Raw genomic sequence first — 16,538 nt, 5'->3', positions numbered from 1 at the left:
CCCTCCACGGGTGACCGACCCCGGGCGACCGACGCTCTGTAGGTGACGGACCCCGGATGACCGATCCTGAGTGAGTGACTCTTCTCGGGCTGACGGGCCCTGTGAGGAGGATGAACTCCAGGGGTGACTGACCCTCCAGGGGTGACTGACCCTCCAGGGGTGACTGACCCTGGATGACCGATCCTCGGCCGGTGACTGACCCTGAGTGGCCGACCCGCACCAGGTGACTGACCCGGAGTGACCAGCTCCGAGTGACCGGGCCCGGCTGCTGGACGACCCCCGCGCGCCCCCGGTTCGCCGCGTCAGGTGCGCGCTCGCAGGGCGGGGCGCGCCCCCGCGCGTGCGCGCGGCCGCCGCTGCGGGCCCGGGATCGCCGCGGCCGCGCCTGCGCGCGCCCCTCTCCCCTCCCGGACAAGATGGCGGCCGTGGGGGCACCGGCCGGGGGCGGCGAGTGAGGGACGGGGGCGACGCGGCCCCGGTGCCGCGTCTGAGGGGAGGCGGCTGCTGGGCAGGGACAGTGGCAGGGGAGGAGGCGGCCGGGAGTGTCCCGGAGCTCCACGGCAGGGATGAGGAGCCGGGGAGCTAAGGCAGGGAGCCGGTGAGGGGGGAGCGGGGCTGCTCCCTATGCGCGGCTGGCCGTTGCCCCTCGCCGCCCCGGAGTCGGGGCGTAGCTCGGCGGCCCGGCGGAGGCGTCGGAGGAGCCGCGGCGGCTCTGGCCGGGGCAGAGAGAGGCGAACAGGTGAGTGCCGGCAGCGGGATGAGCCCTCGGGGCGCTGCCCCCGTCCGGTCCAGTGCGTGTCACTCGAAGCCCGTACAGCGGCTTTGCTTTGCTTTCCTTTTTTTAAATTTTATTTTGCGGTAGCGCGATGTAATTTGACATCACTTAGTGGTTTGGTCCTTCAAAATAAGTCTGAAAGCATTCAGGTACTCTATAGCTAGAATACCCCTGGAATATGAAGGCTGCGTCTTAGGAAGAGCTGAGCCTCTCTCTCCTGTGAAAAGATATTTAAAGGCCTTGACCTGCAAATACTATAGTTAAAAACTCCACTATTAAACGAGTCATTAACCTCGAAACTCTCTGTTAGGAGGCTTTGTTTCTTCTGTTAAGTGCCCTCTGACCTCCGGTGTTGAAGGGTGGGCGTGTACAGGTGTCTGTGACCACAGCCTCAGATTCTGTAGTAAATTTAGCCTTAGCGGCCATTCACAGCTTCAGAATTGACTGGATGTAAAGCAAATAGTTCAGCTGTCTGTAAACATCAGACTTTGTTGAGTAAGTGCAGAGAAATTAAGATGCAGGTGTACTAAACTGTCTGACTTACTTGTTTGCTGCTGCCTTGCATGTCCCCCCGCCCAGCTATAAACAGTGTAATGGTGCCGACCTGTAGAGCGATAAGACAAGCCTTTTGTTAAGACTGTCACAGAAACTTCCAACTTTCTGAAAAAATGAAACATAGTTCTGCAGAATCTGTTTTCATGTACTTGCTTCTACCAGCTACTGGTTGAGCTAGAGGAGATAGTTCTGTGTACAAGTGGAGAAGCACAGGTTTGCAAACTTTGCTTCAGACGTACTGCTTACATTTTGGTAAGTTAAGGCTACATCAAGAGTTAAATTAGATTAGGTCATTAATTGAAATGCAGAGAAACTGAACCTCTTCCTCTCCAGGTGCTGTAATACTACATTTATAAACTGACTTTGAAAAAGCTTGTGTGCAGATGGGTTCGTCCAATCCTAAGCACTTAAGAAATATTTAGGTGGACATCATGAGATCATTGTTATGCTTCAGCTTCAACTTCCTTGATATGTTTTTTTCTTTTAGTTAGAGTGAAGACTATTTATAGCGTAGTTGTGCCCATTGACAAAGGCCTTTCAAGTACTTGTTCTCCTTAGATGCTTAGGTGTCAAAAAAGTATAATATTTGGTTAGAGGTATATATGTACTTGGTTGCATAAAGGAGAAAAATAGATTGTGGACAGCCATATGGTGATCTAGTGACTGAATTATTGGTTTTTATTTCTGAGAAATACAATAAGAAACTCTGCTGAGCAAAAAACATGTATTACAGCCTGTCTTGTTTATGCACATCCCCCGTGCAATGAAAGCCACGCTCAGGTATGTCAAGTGTTGGTACTCAGACATCTGTTGCACAAAATATTCCCCAAGTAACTGACATCACAAATACACAAATGCAGTTTTTTTGGAGCATACAACAAATGCCATCAGCAGTGTGGTATGCCACTGTATGCATTGTGATGCTGTTTTGGTTTATCTTAATGCTAGACTAGTAGCTGTTGACCCTAACAAACACCTGCATTTTGTATTTGCAGTATCTTGAGTATGCTTAAAACACAAGTACATATATTTTATGTCTAAAATTCATTCTTTACTTTTCATAAGTACTTTTAGGTTATTTTTAGAATCTCTTCTATCTAGATAACCTCTAGAGTAAGGCACTTATATCTCTCTGTCATTGTATTTAAAACAAAACAACTTAGTTAACAATAAATCTTCCTCAATCCTGTCACAATTGAGAAAGAAAATTTTGATTTGACTCACTTTATCTTAGCTAAAATCTAAAAATTCCTTCTTCCTGCACAAGCAAAACAGTTTGAATTGTTTTTTAATAGTTAACTTTTGTAGTGTCTTTCAAGCAGCTCAGTAACAATAAACAGAATTATTCACACAGGTGTTAGATATATGCTTTTGGAAATATTAGCAAGCTGTTCTGAAGTATCATGAGTGTACGAAACACTGTGGAGGAAAGGATGCTGAGGGAGCAGGGCCTGTTTAGTCTGGACAAGACCAGAATCACATCAATGTCTGTAAGTGTTTGAAGGAGGAGTGTCAAGGGAATAGAGCCAGACTCTTCTCCGTGGTGCTGAGCATTAGGAGAAGAGAAATGGGCAGAAACTGATGCACAGGAAGTTCCAGCAGAATATGAGGAAGGGCTTCTTTGTGCAGATGATCGCACACTGGGACAGATTTCACAGAGAGGCTATAGAGTCTCCCTCACTGGAGATATTCCAGAACCTGGACACAGTTCTGAGCAATGTGATCTAGGATGACCCTGCTTGAGTAGAGAGGTGGGACCAGTTGAGCTACTGGGTCCCTTCTACCCTTACACATCCTGTGAGTTTGAAGTGAAAACACACCACTGATTTAGGATAGTAGTTATCTTGTCTCTACTTCTACAACTTCTCAGAAGTTGTTCCATAGCATTGTACAGTATAAATCTGTTAGTTCTGTGGTCTTCATTCACACTTACCTAAAATTCAGTGTAGGAATCCTTTGGGTTTTGTGTTGTGCCTCATATTCTTCATTGAGTTGTCTCAGTATAATTTGGACATTAGGAAACAATATGTAGATTTTATATTATGGTTTTAGTAACTTAATGGATGTTGATGCAGTAAGCAATTGTTTAGCTTGTAGGTAATGGACTTAGTTAATAAAATACAGACTTTTTAGCATTTCATGTTTGAATGGAAGTATCAGTATTAGGAATGTTAAAAGAAAAAAGTTTCATGATTATTTTATGATCATGAAAGTGTATTTGGAAATTTCCATTGTAAGTTTAAAAATGTATGTATGAAACATAATGAATGTATGTGAACTCTGGGAAATAGTTGTAACTCATTTCTGAGTGAATCTTCTAATTGTTTGCTGTTCAAGCTCATGTTATTTTCATAATCCTTTTTTTTACCAGTGTTGGTAAAGCAAAACCCCTATTACTTCCTAGCCATACCTCTGACATCTTTCAAATTAACAGACCCAACTTAAAATGTTTCAGTACTTCACACTGTTGGGATTTTGGTTCTAATCATCTTGAATTATCACTACAAATACAACTGTGGTTAAAATAGTGTTAAAAATAACTATGATGGTTATTTCAACAGCAAATCATGGTATGCTGCCATAGAACATGAGCTGTTTCCTGATTGCCATTCAGTTTTAGTTGAAAGGTATCACTGAGTTGCATCAGTTGTAGGTGAGTAATGAAGCTACTGGGCAGTGAGCATTTGCTCAATATTGTACCTCAATTTAATTGGGGTCATGAAGGGTAGGGGAGTGTGTAGTTGGAAGAAAGGTTAAAAAGACAAATACTTGTTTGGATTTGGTACTCCATGTGCTTCTCTAACACTCCCTCTGATACTGCTTGCTGATCATGGTCACAAAGATAGTATATGCTGATTTGAACCGACTGCCAAAGATGAATTGGGTTCATGACTATGTTCATTTGTGTCTTAAAGCAGTTATTCTTTATTAAGTATTTGTCATCTCTAGTGGAAATAAGAAATTTTAGAAACATTAATGCTTTTTAAGATCAGAAAGAATTCATTTTGCCATTACTTCCACATGGATTTTAAGAAGATAAGAAATAAAATTCAGTAGACAAGGCTATGGTCTGAATAAATAAATGCAGTTGTATTATAGGACATATAGTTTGACTTCTCTATGGAAATGTTAAACTAAAGCATTGAAGTTTGAGTAGCAATAGCATTTTGAATGGCTTTCATAGTTGTAGTATTATTCTTCAGGGGTGCGTTTTAACCCTAAACTGATAGAATATTAATCTGTAACAGAAGAAGAAACCTTATTCATGCAGACTTTATTTTCAAAATAAAAGAATTTAGGCTGTGCAAAATAATGTAATGATGCTGCTCTTAATACAGTGATTTTTTTAAGCAACAAACTTTATATTCTTATCCTATAACAGAAATCAGGTGACATAGTCAAACATTACTTAATACTTAGCTTTTCACACATAGATTAAATTGTTGGAGTGAAAGTTGCTTATTTTTCTGGAAATCAGATACCAATAAAAAGCTTTTACTTTTGCTCTTAATGGTATGATTGTTGGCTGCTTTAAATAGATTCTGAAATGTGCTGAGTTTCACAAAGCTGAGTTTGGCTGTTAGTAGATTGGCCTTTTTTTGTAGTAACTGGCATGTGGAGGGAACTGGAAGGAAACTAGGACTTCTCATTGTTGTGTGACAAGAGTGCAAAGAAATCATGAAAGCATAAATTGTGTGAGTTGGCTTTCCCTTTATTAATGGAAAAAGGTTCTCAGGATCACATGAGCTTTTTCTCTTCTCTGAAACCCCTGCTATGGAGAATCCACATTGCTGCTGTTCTTCTATTTAAAGAACCTCAGCCAAGAATCTCTTTAGAACTAAGCAATATTTTTTCTTACAGAATAGTGTTAAAGATTCCGATTTTACACATTTTATTTAGGTGTATGACGCAAATATGCCTACTTCAATCTCATTCTCTCACTTTTAAGTGAAGTAAATCATAAAACTCAGTATAGTACTTGGCTGTTCTTTGCTATTTCTTGGAATAACATTTAAATTTGTTTGCATAGTATAAGTTGAAATTCAGCTGATGAATGAGAAGCATTTCCCTCAAGCTCTTACTGGCTTGTTTTGTTACAGACTCAGCTGGAGTTTGTGGGTTGAGGACTCTGTGTAGGTAGTGAGGTGCCTTCTGATTCAGGTCTGCTAAGCTGACCTCACTGCCAGGGCAGGCCATGGAGCAGATTGTGCTGATTGTCATCTGGTGTGCAGGATGGCCAGGGAATCAGGCCCTGCCTCCCTGGGTTTCTGGCATGGATTTATGAGAGGCAGGTCTGGCTTCACCAACCTGGTCTTCTATGCCAATATGACCTGCTTGATGGATGAGGGAAAGGCTGTGGCTGTTGCATGCCTGGACTCTAGTAAAGCCTTTGGCACCATCTCCGATGGCATTCTCCTGAAGAAACTGGCTGCTCATGGGTTGAACAGCTGTGGTGTCTGGGTGAAAAACTGTCTGGACGTCTGGACCCTGGGAGTGGTGATGAACGGAGTTACATCCAGCTAGTGGCTGGGACTTGCCCAGGGTCCAGTGTTGGGACCAGTCCTGTTGAATCGAGTGTTCCCTCAGGCAGTCTGCAGACAACACTGAATTGGGTGGGAGTGTCGATCTGCCAGAGAGCCAGAAAGATCTGCAGAGAGATCAGAACAGGCTGGATCAGTGGGTGAGGCCAATGGCCTGAGGTTTAAAAAGAGCAAATGCACAGTCCTACCTTGGGTCATAACAACCCCTGCAGCTCTACAGGCTGTAGGAAAAGTGGCTGGAAAACTGCCCTGTGGGAAAAGGGGGGAGTTGGTCAAGAGCAGCTGAAGATGAGGCAGGCTGCGGCCAGGTGGCCAAGAAGGCCAAGGGCATCGTGGCCTGTGTCAGCAGCAGTGGGGCAGCAGGAGCAGGGCAGTGAGCCTCGCCCTGTGCTGGCAGCGCTGCGGCCACAGCTGGAGTGCTGTGTGCAGCTGTGGGCCCCTGGGAAGCAGAAAGTGATGGAGGGGCTGGAGCGTGTGCAAAGGAGGGAGTGGAGCTGGGCAAGGGGCTGGAGCGTGAGTCAAATGTGGATGTGTAGCCTGGAGAAAAGGAGGCTTAATGGTAGCTGTATTGCTCCCTACAACTGCCTGAGAGGAAGTTTTAGCGAGCTGGAGATTGTTTCAGCCTGGTAACAAATGACAGGACAAGAGGAAACAATTTACACCAGGGGAGGCTTGGGTTTGACATCAAGGAAAATTTCTTCACCAAAAGGGTTGTCAAGCATTGGAGGAGGCTGCCGGGGGAAGTTATGGAATATCACAAAGTGGTAGAAAAAGTTATCATTTCTAAGTACCTGGAGATACTTAAAAGTTGTGGCACTTAGGGACATGCTGTAGTGAGTGATAGCTTGGCAGTGTTATTGGTGTTGATCTTCAGGGTCTTTTCCAACCTAAATTATTCTTTAATCCTAAAAAATGGAAAATGAATGCTGAGTAAGCATGTCAGGATAGAACCTTTTGCTGAAGTGGATTCCTGCTCCTTATTTTGGTTTATCTTCTAACATCTGAATTGTTTGGTTTGTGATTTTAGTGTATATTGTTTTGTAACTGTTTATGGAAATATGAAAAGGTAAGAGTATGGATAACAATACAATATATACTGGTTATAGAAATAAGAAATGAGGTTCCAACATAGAGGTGAAAATAAAAAGTACTTAACATTAAATGTATCCAAATAACTTCATTGGATATTACCCATCAGTGTCTTGTGAGACTTCTCTTGTGCAAAAGCTGTGTGAATATCTTTGGTTACAGACTTCATGTTCAGATATATACAGAATGGATCTGTATTCCATGTTGCTGCTTGTGTTATGCTTGGAGAAACAGGATGAACTTCAGAGTGATAGGAGCAAAGTGTTATTACATCAGAATTATTATATGGAATTTGTCCAAACTACTTGTTTTATATCATGTGGCTTTGTATTGGAGTAATTCAATGAAAATTTCAGTGTGTTACTAGAAATGAAGAAACATGGCATGTAGTGTACAGAGATCTTTGTTGTGGTAAGTGTTTCTTACTTTTGGGTTTTATAGTTAGTAGGTTTTTTATAAGTAGTTTTGTAATAAATTTGTGTCCTTCTCAGTTGGGATAGAGTTGCAGACTCTTTCCTTCTCTACAATTCATTACTCAAGTCATTATAAAGATGGTTTTCCTGATTGCTGTAGATAGTTGTTTCTCAGTGTGCATAGAAAGCTCTTGCTTGAAACTGATCTCTGTTCTCAGAAATTATTCATTTGCCAAGTAATGGAGCTTGATGAAAGTAATACTCTTTTTTATGTGACTCCTTGGTTTCTCTTAATTACAACTTACAACTATAAAAAACCTAGTGCTGCAGAGAAAGGTAAAATTGAGGTGAGTTTATAGCTAGACCTCCATTTCAGTGTTTTTGTTTGCAGGGAGGAGAAGGGGAAGGTTTAGTTATTGCTGGCAGCACAGACCTGACGATCAAGCTTACACAGTCTGCTAAAAAGCAGTCGTATATGCTATTACAAGAGGACTGCCTATCAAAATCAGTTTTTGCACATGTATGTAGGCTCTTTGTTATGCAAGAGGATAATATTTTTTTCACAGATAGTGTATACAAACTACCTAAATTCTGAACATACCTTTTGGAAAGTCTTGCTGCATAGTTTAACATTAATTAACCTTTGGCTAATGTTTTGAAGCATATGCAGGATGGAATGGGAAGGAAATCTACCATGTTGATAACTACTCTGGGACATTGGAATTTAATAGCTTGGAGAGTACAGTGGTTTCGTTTGTAATTTTTTTAGAAGTGTTCTTGTTTCAGACTTGTTATTGAAATAGTCTCTTCAACCAGTTTGTTAGGTTAGGATGTCAACATTACTCAGTTTGCTGAGTGCGTGGGGATAGCTCCACCCAACATCCACACCCACTATCCGAACTTTTCACTACACGTTGTAGCAAAGAAATTAATGTTCATTGTCTATAAATAGGGTAATTATCTCATTAATTAGTGTTCTGTCTTCTATTGGTTATTGCTTTCTTGCATCTCATCCTAATTAGCCGACATTTTCACTCATTTTACTATCTTATCCCAGATAGAGAGGGTTTCAATACAATTGCTGAATTTTCTTTGTTACTTTCTTATTTTAGAGTTTTGTAAAATGTCCTTGTGGTCCATAAATTCTGTTTTCTTTGTGTCCATTTTCAGCAATAGATCTCTCCCAGGCTTTGTTAACCTCCTCCTAGGACTGAGGTCACTGAAGCTTATCCAAGTTGATTGGAATTGGTTTAGAAGAGTTTCAGTGATTTTCCCAAACTCTGTTCCCACAACAACAGGTTATGACAAACCTTGCTAAATTCTGGCTACAGTGACAGATGAGAGAGCAGAAACTTATGCTGCTTACGATTAATTAAAACAGTAAATTAGAAAAGTTATTGGGAAAGTTATATCATTAACTAAGCACTATATAGTACAAAACTAAGCATTAGTCCTGGATAGGGATCAAACACTATTGTGTGAAGGTTATAAGAATTGTCCAACATTTTCCCACACTGCTACATAGACTCTTATTTTTAAAAAATACAGCTTTGTTTGGAAACAAACATAGTAACAGGACTGTCATGTAATTCACTAGCTATAGGAAAAGTGTTTTATGAGGCTGTGGTATAAGAATTTTAGCAGATATGTACATGATCTGTAGGAAGCAGTCATGCTACTTGTCCCTCATAGATGGTCAAGGTTTCTTCTACTATTGTGATGTAACAACCACTTTTATTTTGTTTTCTTTCTAATGGAAAGATTGAAACATTCAGTTGTTGCTGATAATCAAAATATTTAAAATGCTTCTTTATTTAAAAAAGAAAAAGTGGAGAAAAATTTGCCTAATTTCTGATGTAGTTTACTATTGCAATCATTCCTTGCCTGCTTGAACCATCTGTAAAGAGGTTGTTGGGTAGTGCAACATTTTTTGAGTGCAGTGGTGTGGATTGTCGTTTCAGTCATCAGCAGTTACTTCCACTGCTCTTGTAAGTCTAACATCCTTTGGAACAGGCTAAGCTTCATCAAACTATGAAACAAGACATTTATTTTGGAAATGGAGTGAAGTAGTTTTATCAGACAATCTCTTAGTTTTATTAAGTTGTATTTGTGTGTACAGTGTCTGAATAAAAATTCTGAGTTCCTCAGCTGTTCCTCTTGGACACAGGTCACAGTAGCGCTGTCTTTGTAGTTCTAAATTCAGATGCAAGTCTTGCAAATAACTTCCACTTTGTGTCAAGTCACTGACATCTTAGTGTCATACTGCTACTTTCCATCTTGGTTAGTGCTGCTCAGATTTCATGTGTCTTTTCCATGGTTACTAGTTTCCAAAACACCATCCTAATACTTGATGTGTTTTGAAAATACACATTTGAAAATACTTTTTTGTGTGCTGCAAAGTCTTTTGGTAATCGTATTGATCGGGATGGTTGGTCATGTTGGTCTTTATTATTCAAAAAAGTGTAAGCTTGTTCTCAGGACCAGAAATTAGGTATGCCTTCATTTGTTAGCTTTTTCATGCAATTAAGTGGTGAGTTCTAGTGCCCGGCACTTTGAAACATTGTCAGAAGTCTACTTATTGTCTTTTAAGGATCCAAGAGGGTGACCTTTGCACTGCTCCTGTGTATTTAGTAAAAAATACTTTTCCTGTAGCTGATGTAGTTCCTGGTTTGAAATTTTGCTATTCTGTAGCAGCTTGCTGATTTTGGTGAAAATGCTGGCCATCTTACCATTTTGCTGTTTAGTTAAAGCTTCATTTTCATGACAGAAGGAAATCAGCTTTCATTCTGAAAGAAAAGTTTGTACTTTCAGGCCTGCACCAGTGCCCTTCCAGCACCCCTAATGCTTGCCCAAAGGAAAGAGTGTCTCTTATCCTCATGTTTAGAGGTTCTTTGAGTGAAAAATTCCCATTTATGATGGGCAAAGCATAGATTATAAAGGGCTAAGTTGTCATGCTGCTTCTACTGCAGTAGAAACGATACCAGACCAAAGTTGTTTTGAACTCCTCAAAACTTTTTTTTTTTTTTTCTGGTGGGTTTTGGGGGGTTTTTTTGGTTGTGTCTTCTAGAATTCAGCTGTATTGTGGAGGGAGAGGTACAGGTATTTGAGTTAGATATGCTACAAAGGAAATGCTGTATATGCCTTGAAAAATGGGATTTCTGGAGTTAAATGCCTGCCTCTTCTCACTGAGTTTGTTTACAAAGTCTGTATTTTTTGCTCAGAAAGATCTACATTTTAGATCTCTATTCTTTCTGAGCTGTTTCCCAAGAATTTGCAATCCAAGGGCTCAAGTCTCCTTGATTACTCTGTATTAGTCGTGAAAGACTTGGATGTGGAATGAAGTTTGGGTTAAAATGTTGGCTATCAGCAGGTGGTGTACAAAAAAAATAACTGTTGTGTAGCACCTGCTATACACCAGGATCTAGACCAATTAAAAAAACCCACTGATTATGTTACAATTTACTTACTTCTGTCATTAAAAAAATGCATTTGTCAGCAGTTTTGGAGTAAAAGCTTCAGTTCCAGTAACCCTGATGTGACAGTTGTCACCTGTCATTGCTGAGGAGATAGTGTCAGCAGATAGTGCTGAAATACCTGTGATTCCAAGGTTAGCAAATCCAATATATAATCATATATCCTTCCTCACAGTAACATTTTAACATAAAGTGATTTTTAAAAATATTTTTTTAGTAAATTAAAAAAAAATTACAGTCTTTATAAATACCAAAATTAAAGACAACTGAATACATCCTAATTTCCTATATACCTGTTTCTTTAATCATTCTTGGTATCAGTTTTCCTTCTCCTCTGTATTTCAGCAGAATTACTGCATTAGGGTTTTGTTCCATGGTATTCAAATTGTTCAACTATAAGCATTTCATTGTATAGGACTCTAATTTTAGCCCATTGTAGTGAAGCAGTGATTCTGTTTCCACAAAAACTAGGAAAAAACCTTACAGAATCCATGCAAATGATTTCTAGCATTAGCTGTAGCATTTTTTCTACATTTTGGTTTGTTATTTCAGTGAAAACTACAGGTCTAAACTAGAAATACGAGATTTAAAAGGGCATTGTGATTTTTCTTTCTTTCCAAATATAGCTTATTTGTTTATATGTATTGTTATATATGTTAATGACTGTTTAGAAATCTTATGTACTGAGCATGTCTTAGGGGAGAAATGACAACACAGAGTAATGATGCTTAATTCACACATATAAGTGTATAAATATGTTCAGAATGAGCACTAGAAAGGTTTAAGAGCAGGGCATAGCTTGGAATCCATTAAACAGTTTTAATTAAGTCAATCTTTTTTGCTTTTTTTTCCTTTTTTCACTTGATTGTCTCTGACATTCCATACAGGGTACCAAGAAACACAAAATACGCCTGAGTACCAGTTCATATACATATATGGTTATTATATTTTTGTCCTAGAACATCTTTGTTAACATGTATACAGTGTAAATCTATATCCTTGCATTCAGTTAGATTCATTCCACTGTTGTGTTAATGCATGCCAGTGCAATCAAGTAGCCAGAATATTATGAGGCTTCTTTTTAGTTAATATAAGACTAATGGGATGTTTGAATTGGCATGGAATTAGGTCTCTGACAAAAGCTTTAGGTGCCAGTCCAAGTGATGGCTCGCTAATTAAATGTCTAAATGTCATTAAGACCTTGAGAACTAGACTTGATTCATAAAGCTTTTTCCAAAAAAATGTTTCAAGTGCTGGAAGCTGAAAAGAATTAATTGAATGGAGAAAGAGAACTTGTCTTCCTCTAAAACCAGTGGATTTGTGTATTGCTTTGTTTTCCATGAAAGAGTAGTTGTCCATACATGACTGTCTTTATACTGTTCCAAATCACTCTCTCAGTTTTACTTGTGAGCAAGATGTCCAGGTCTTTTTTTTTCCACAAGTGAAATAGTGCCCAGAATGATGTAAAGCTACTGAAGAGTCCATGTGACAGTCTGGTATGCATGCAGCAAGGAAGACCTGAAACTAGTTGTAGTGACAAAGCCTGGTTGTAATTCACTGTTTTCTAATTTAGAAAACAGCGGTTTTCTAAATCTCAGGTGATTTAGAATATTTTAACCTGATCAGAAAATACTGGAAGATGTGTCTACCTTCAAGGTACCAGTGCTGCTGTGGCTGTTTTATTTTTGCTCTCTGCCAGTATATTAACTCTTATCTTAAAAGTCAGCACTCTGAAAATGAGTGGCTTGGTGGGTATTTATCTGTTACTTCCTTAGCTAGTGTCTGTTGTTTGAAAATTTTCTGACTAGTGACGTAGAAGTGATGGAGTTCTTTAGAATGCCAAGTAATTGTTAGTGTGGGCAGTTTGCCACCTGGTTCACTGTTTGAAGGAGAACTGTCTGTTTTATTCTATCTGTGTTCATATTAAGTTTAGTCTACCATTTTTGAACATGGATGGATAGTGCTTTTCATCATTCTTGCCTCTGTTCTCAATTTTCGAAGTTCTAAATATAATTATATTGCTTCTGTTTTCTAGAAGCCCCATAAGCTTCAGAATTGCTTTATGTTGTGGAAACCTCAAATCCTTAAAAAGATGCAGGTTTTGTGCTAAAGCCATTCTGCTGTTCAATGCCTGTGGTGCAGAACACTACCAGGCACTTGGACTGGGCAATAAGGCCGTCATGAGCCTCACTACCAGCACTTGGCAGCATTTGCTCTTCAGTGAAGGAGGGGCAAAAACCAGTAAATAGGAGAACACCAGGAAAAGTGTCAGCCAGGTGTAGACTAGAAGGCCCCTGCTCTTGTAGCTCACTCAAGTGAAGTCATGCTGTGACTCCTTTCCTGGAAGTGCTTGGACATTGTGGAGTGGCTGTGTGCTGTCCCAACCTTCTGTGTGGTGGGTGCACATCTGGGCACACAGAGCCGGTTCTGGTCAAGTCACTCATCCAGGTGACTTTAGTCACACCTGTGTGTGATGATGTGAGGAATGAGTGCCATGACATGAATGTCGTACAAAATTCCCAAGTGTCACAAGATGGGGCAAAAAAAAATCAAGTAAAGCAGAAAAATAAAGAAGTGGGAGTGGACAACAGCTCATTCATAGTCTTGAATAAGAAAATTTCAATTACTGCCTGTTGTGTTTCTGGAGAACAACTTTGGTTTTCTGACAGAAGGGATTTGGTCAATGGCATGGGATCTCTCCTATTGTTTCTTCCTTGTTAGAACAAGTATTACCTACTGTGAAGATTTCTGCCTTTCTCTTGCCACCTGGGGTAATTAGCTTACAAAATTAACTCCTTTAGTGCTGTGGGAAATACTTGAAATTCTTGAGCTCTCAGCTTACCTTAATTTTCAGGCATTAAGTTTCCCTGAAAGACTACTCTATTTAGGTTTTTTCTTTGTGTAGAAAGAATGTATTATGTTTGTTTGCCTGAGTTTTCTTGAGATTGCTCAGTTTACTTGAGTTTGCAAGGCACTTGAATAGTTTGAGTTTTAAGCTTGAATAGTTTCAATTTTATCATTAAAATGTTACAAATTACTTCTAGCAAGGCATTCTGTGCTTGATTAGAAATATATACATTTATAAACAGTCATGGGTCTGTGACATCCAAATCCATGCTGAGAAGGAGTGTTTGTGTCAAATATGACTTAGGGCTGGTTCTAGCTGACTTGTGCTGGAGATTTTTGAAAATACAATCTTTTCATTTAAGATTGAAGTATTTGGGTTATGTATTAGGAGAAAAAGTAGTCTTCTCATACACTTAGTGATGGAGAACTTTTATAGATATTGTTGTGATTAATTAAATTTTTCCTTTCTTATGTCTATAGGGATTGAAATCTAAGATACAAAGTACACCAGTGTTGTTAGTTTTTAATTGTTACATCTTAACCTGACTGTTCCTGCAGAGTTGCAACATTATATACTTTAATAATGCATTGCTATTATGGGTTCTAAGATTTAGTGCATGCAGTTTAAGTATTTTGGTTGAGTAGCTGGTGACCTTGAGTTCAAACTGGGAAGAGAAGCTGGAACTGAATTCTCCCTTCTCAGTTTTTGACAGACTTAAATGTGTTTTTTCATCTCTTTTGCTCTACTGGTGCTTTATTTGCTCTGGGCATGCATATCAGTCCTTTTCTTCAACTGCTTTTTCCCAGTACTGTACTGAAGTAACTTGGTAGTGATAAATTTTCAGTAGTAGCTGTCTCAGATGCTGGTTTTGTTACTTTGAAGATGCATGGTGATTTCTAAGACAGTGAATGGCCCAAAGAAAGGGCAGTTTTGTATGACTCCTAAAAATGTGGCTCAGAGAGCACTGTTGCTACATGTGTAGAGCTTGGTTCTGGAAGCAGATTAGAAATTCATTGTAGAAATACAATGAATATTTTAAATTTGTATTCCTTTTCTACTCTGCAGGTAGACCAATTTTAAAAAAGTATTCATGCTGCTTGAATACTGGGCAGAGCAGCTTATGCTTTACTTTTTATCCCCTATTGGCTATTCAATAAGCTGGATCTTCATTATTAGGAGAGTATATCGTAAGATATTATAGATTTCTTAGACTTTTATAAAAACACTTCCCTCTCCAATTAAAGGAGAAAAAGGCTTTCCCCCCTCACTAGTGTTACTGCAATTAAGATTTAAAGATTTCATTAATTCAAAACCCCAACAAAAGAATGTAACTCCTAGTACCCACACCAGCAATACCTATTTTGAATTGAGGTTGTGTATTTTTAAGTTTCAATAAGCTGACTAAACTGTGTGCCAAATGAGGAGGGGGAAAAATTAGTATGCCACCATTGTCTAGAGGCTTGTGTAACAGCAATTCCCTAAGGGAGTGAGACCCAAATCATCCAATGACACATATTTATGGTGAATAAATAAGCTGAAGAGAGTAAGAACACTTTCAAAACAAAAGCTAACCCAAAAATATGACATGAATCATTCTTTGCAGTGATTAATATGGCAGTGAGCTGAAAAACTGCATGTTGGCCAGGTGTCTTGGAGGGTTGTGCTACCTGAGAGCACAAGTCCATTCTTGCCCTAGTTTTCAGCTGAGATAGAGTTAATTTTCTTCTTTCTGCGGGAGTGCTGCCTCCCACAGCAGCTGATCTTTGCATTCACAGAAATCAATTAATGGTGAAGTTCTCTATTGGTCCCGAGAAATGAGCTGGGGAATTTTCTTTCTTAACCTTACCAAGCAATCGGCTTGATCTTGGTGGTGTGAGGCTTGATTATAATTGTTCCAAGACCTTATGAGTATATGCACACTGCAAGGAGTTAAATTCTGAATTGACTGAATCATAAACTTTCATGTATTTTGGTCCTGAAGTGGATTCCAGCGCTGTTCAGTGTGATCCTTACATTAGAGACTATAGAACAGTAAAAGTTGGTATTTTTTGAAATACCTTGTCTCAACTTGTGGGTTTAATTTCTGCTGAACTTTTGTGAATTGATTAACTGCAGCAATGTTGAGAAATTAATTTCCAGTTTGTCTGATCTGTGCTGATAGATCTCTTTAAACTTCTGACACTTAAAAATATTTTCAGTATACAGTGATAAAAAACAGCCTACCTTTTTCTAAACGAGCTAAGTTGTACTCCTTAAACCATACAGAATAAATCTTTCTTGACAAGCCATTTTTATTTGTGGTCTTTCTTCAAACTCCCTAGTAATTACTTTTATGTACTGAAATGTGGAATTTTTTTATATATCTTTGAGTATGATGTATGTGTCCTCAGATTCCTTGCCAGCACTTTATCTTGTAAATGATAGTTTTTCTAGATTGACTTGATACAGTTGTCCTGTTGTAGCTAAGAGTCTCTAAGGCTTGAAGCTCAATTTTAAGTGTTCAAAAGATATAATTATAGTGAAAGAACTCACAGCCATGACTTAGCAAGATCTTTATGTTTTTAGATCTTGTCACAGCCTTTCTTAATGCAGTGGGTTTTAAGAAACTTGTGTTTACCTGGGTCTTTTTAAATCTTAGCAGACTTGGAGAATGGTCATGGTTAACGTACGTTTTTTGGAAAAGGTCATTGCTTACAGGATTCCACAAAAATTTACTTTCCCTCCTTTTCAATACCATTGGTGAAAACGTGTTGATGACCTTTAGCTAAATAGATGACCTTCAGCTAACTGATTTATTACCACTAAAATGTCAGAATGCTTACAAGAAATCAGCTCTTGCATTAA

The 16,538-nt window shown here is 39.3% G+C and overlaps 1 protein-coding gene across 2 annotated transcripts in view; it reads left to right on the top strand.

Moving 5' to 3' along the window:
• Positions 1-446: 446 nt before the first annotated feature.
• APC (APC regulator of WNT signaling pathway) overlaps positions 447-16,538 on the top strand; it is a 93,692-nt gene continuing 77,600 nt past the window's right edge. For both annotated transcript variants that reach the window (XM_050987204.1, XM_030237245.2), the window contains exon 1: positions 447-739. The gene's annotated coding sequence lies outside the window, so the exon portion shown is untranslated. The remainder of the gene's footprint in view (positions 740-16,538) is intronic.

The sequence above is a fragment of the Serinus canaria genome, chromosome Z (assembly GCF_022539315.1).
Source record: "Serinus canaria isolate serCan28SL12 chromosome Z, serCan2020, whole genome shotgun sequence".
Classification (NCBI taxonomy): Eukaryota; Metazoa; Chordata; class Aves; order Passeriformes; family Fringillidae; genus Serinus; species Serinus canaria.
The sequence above is the reverse complement of the archived record's forward strand: the minus strand, read 5'-3'. Positions and strand labels throughout refer to the sequence as shown.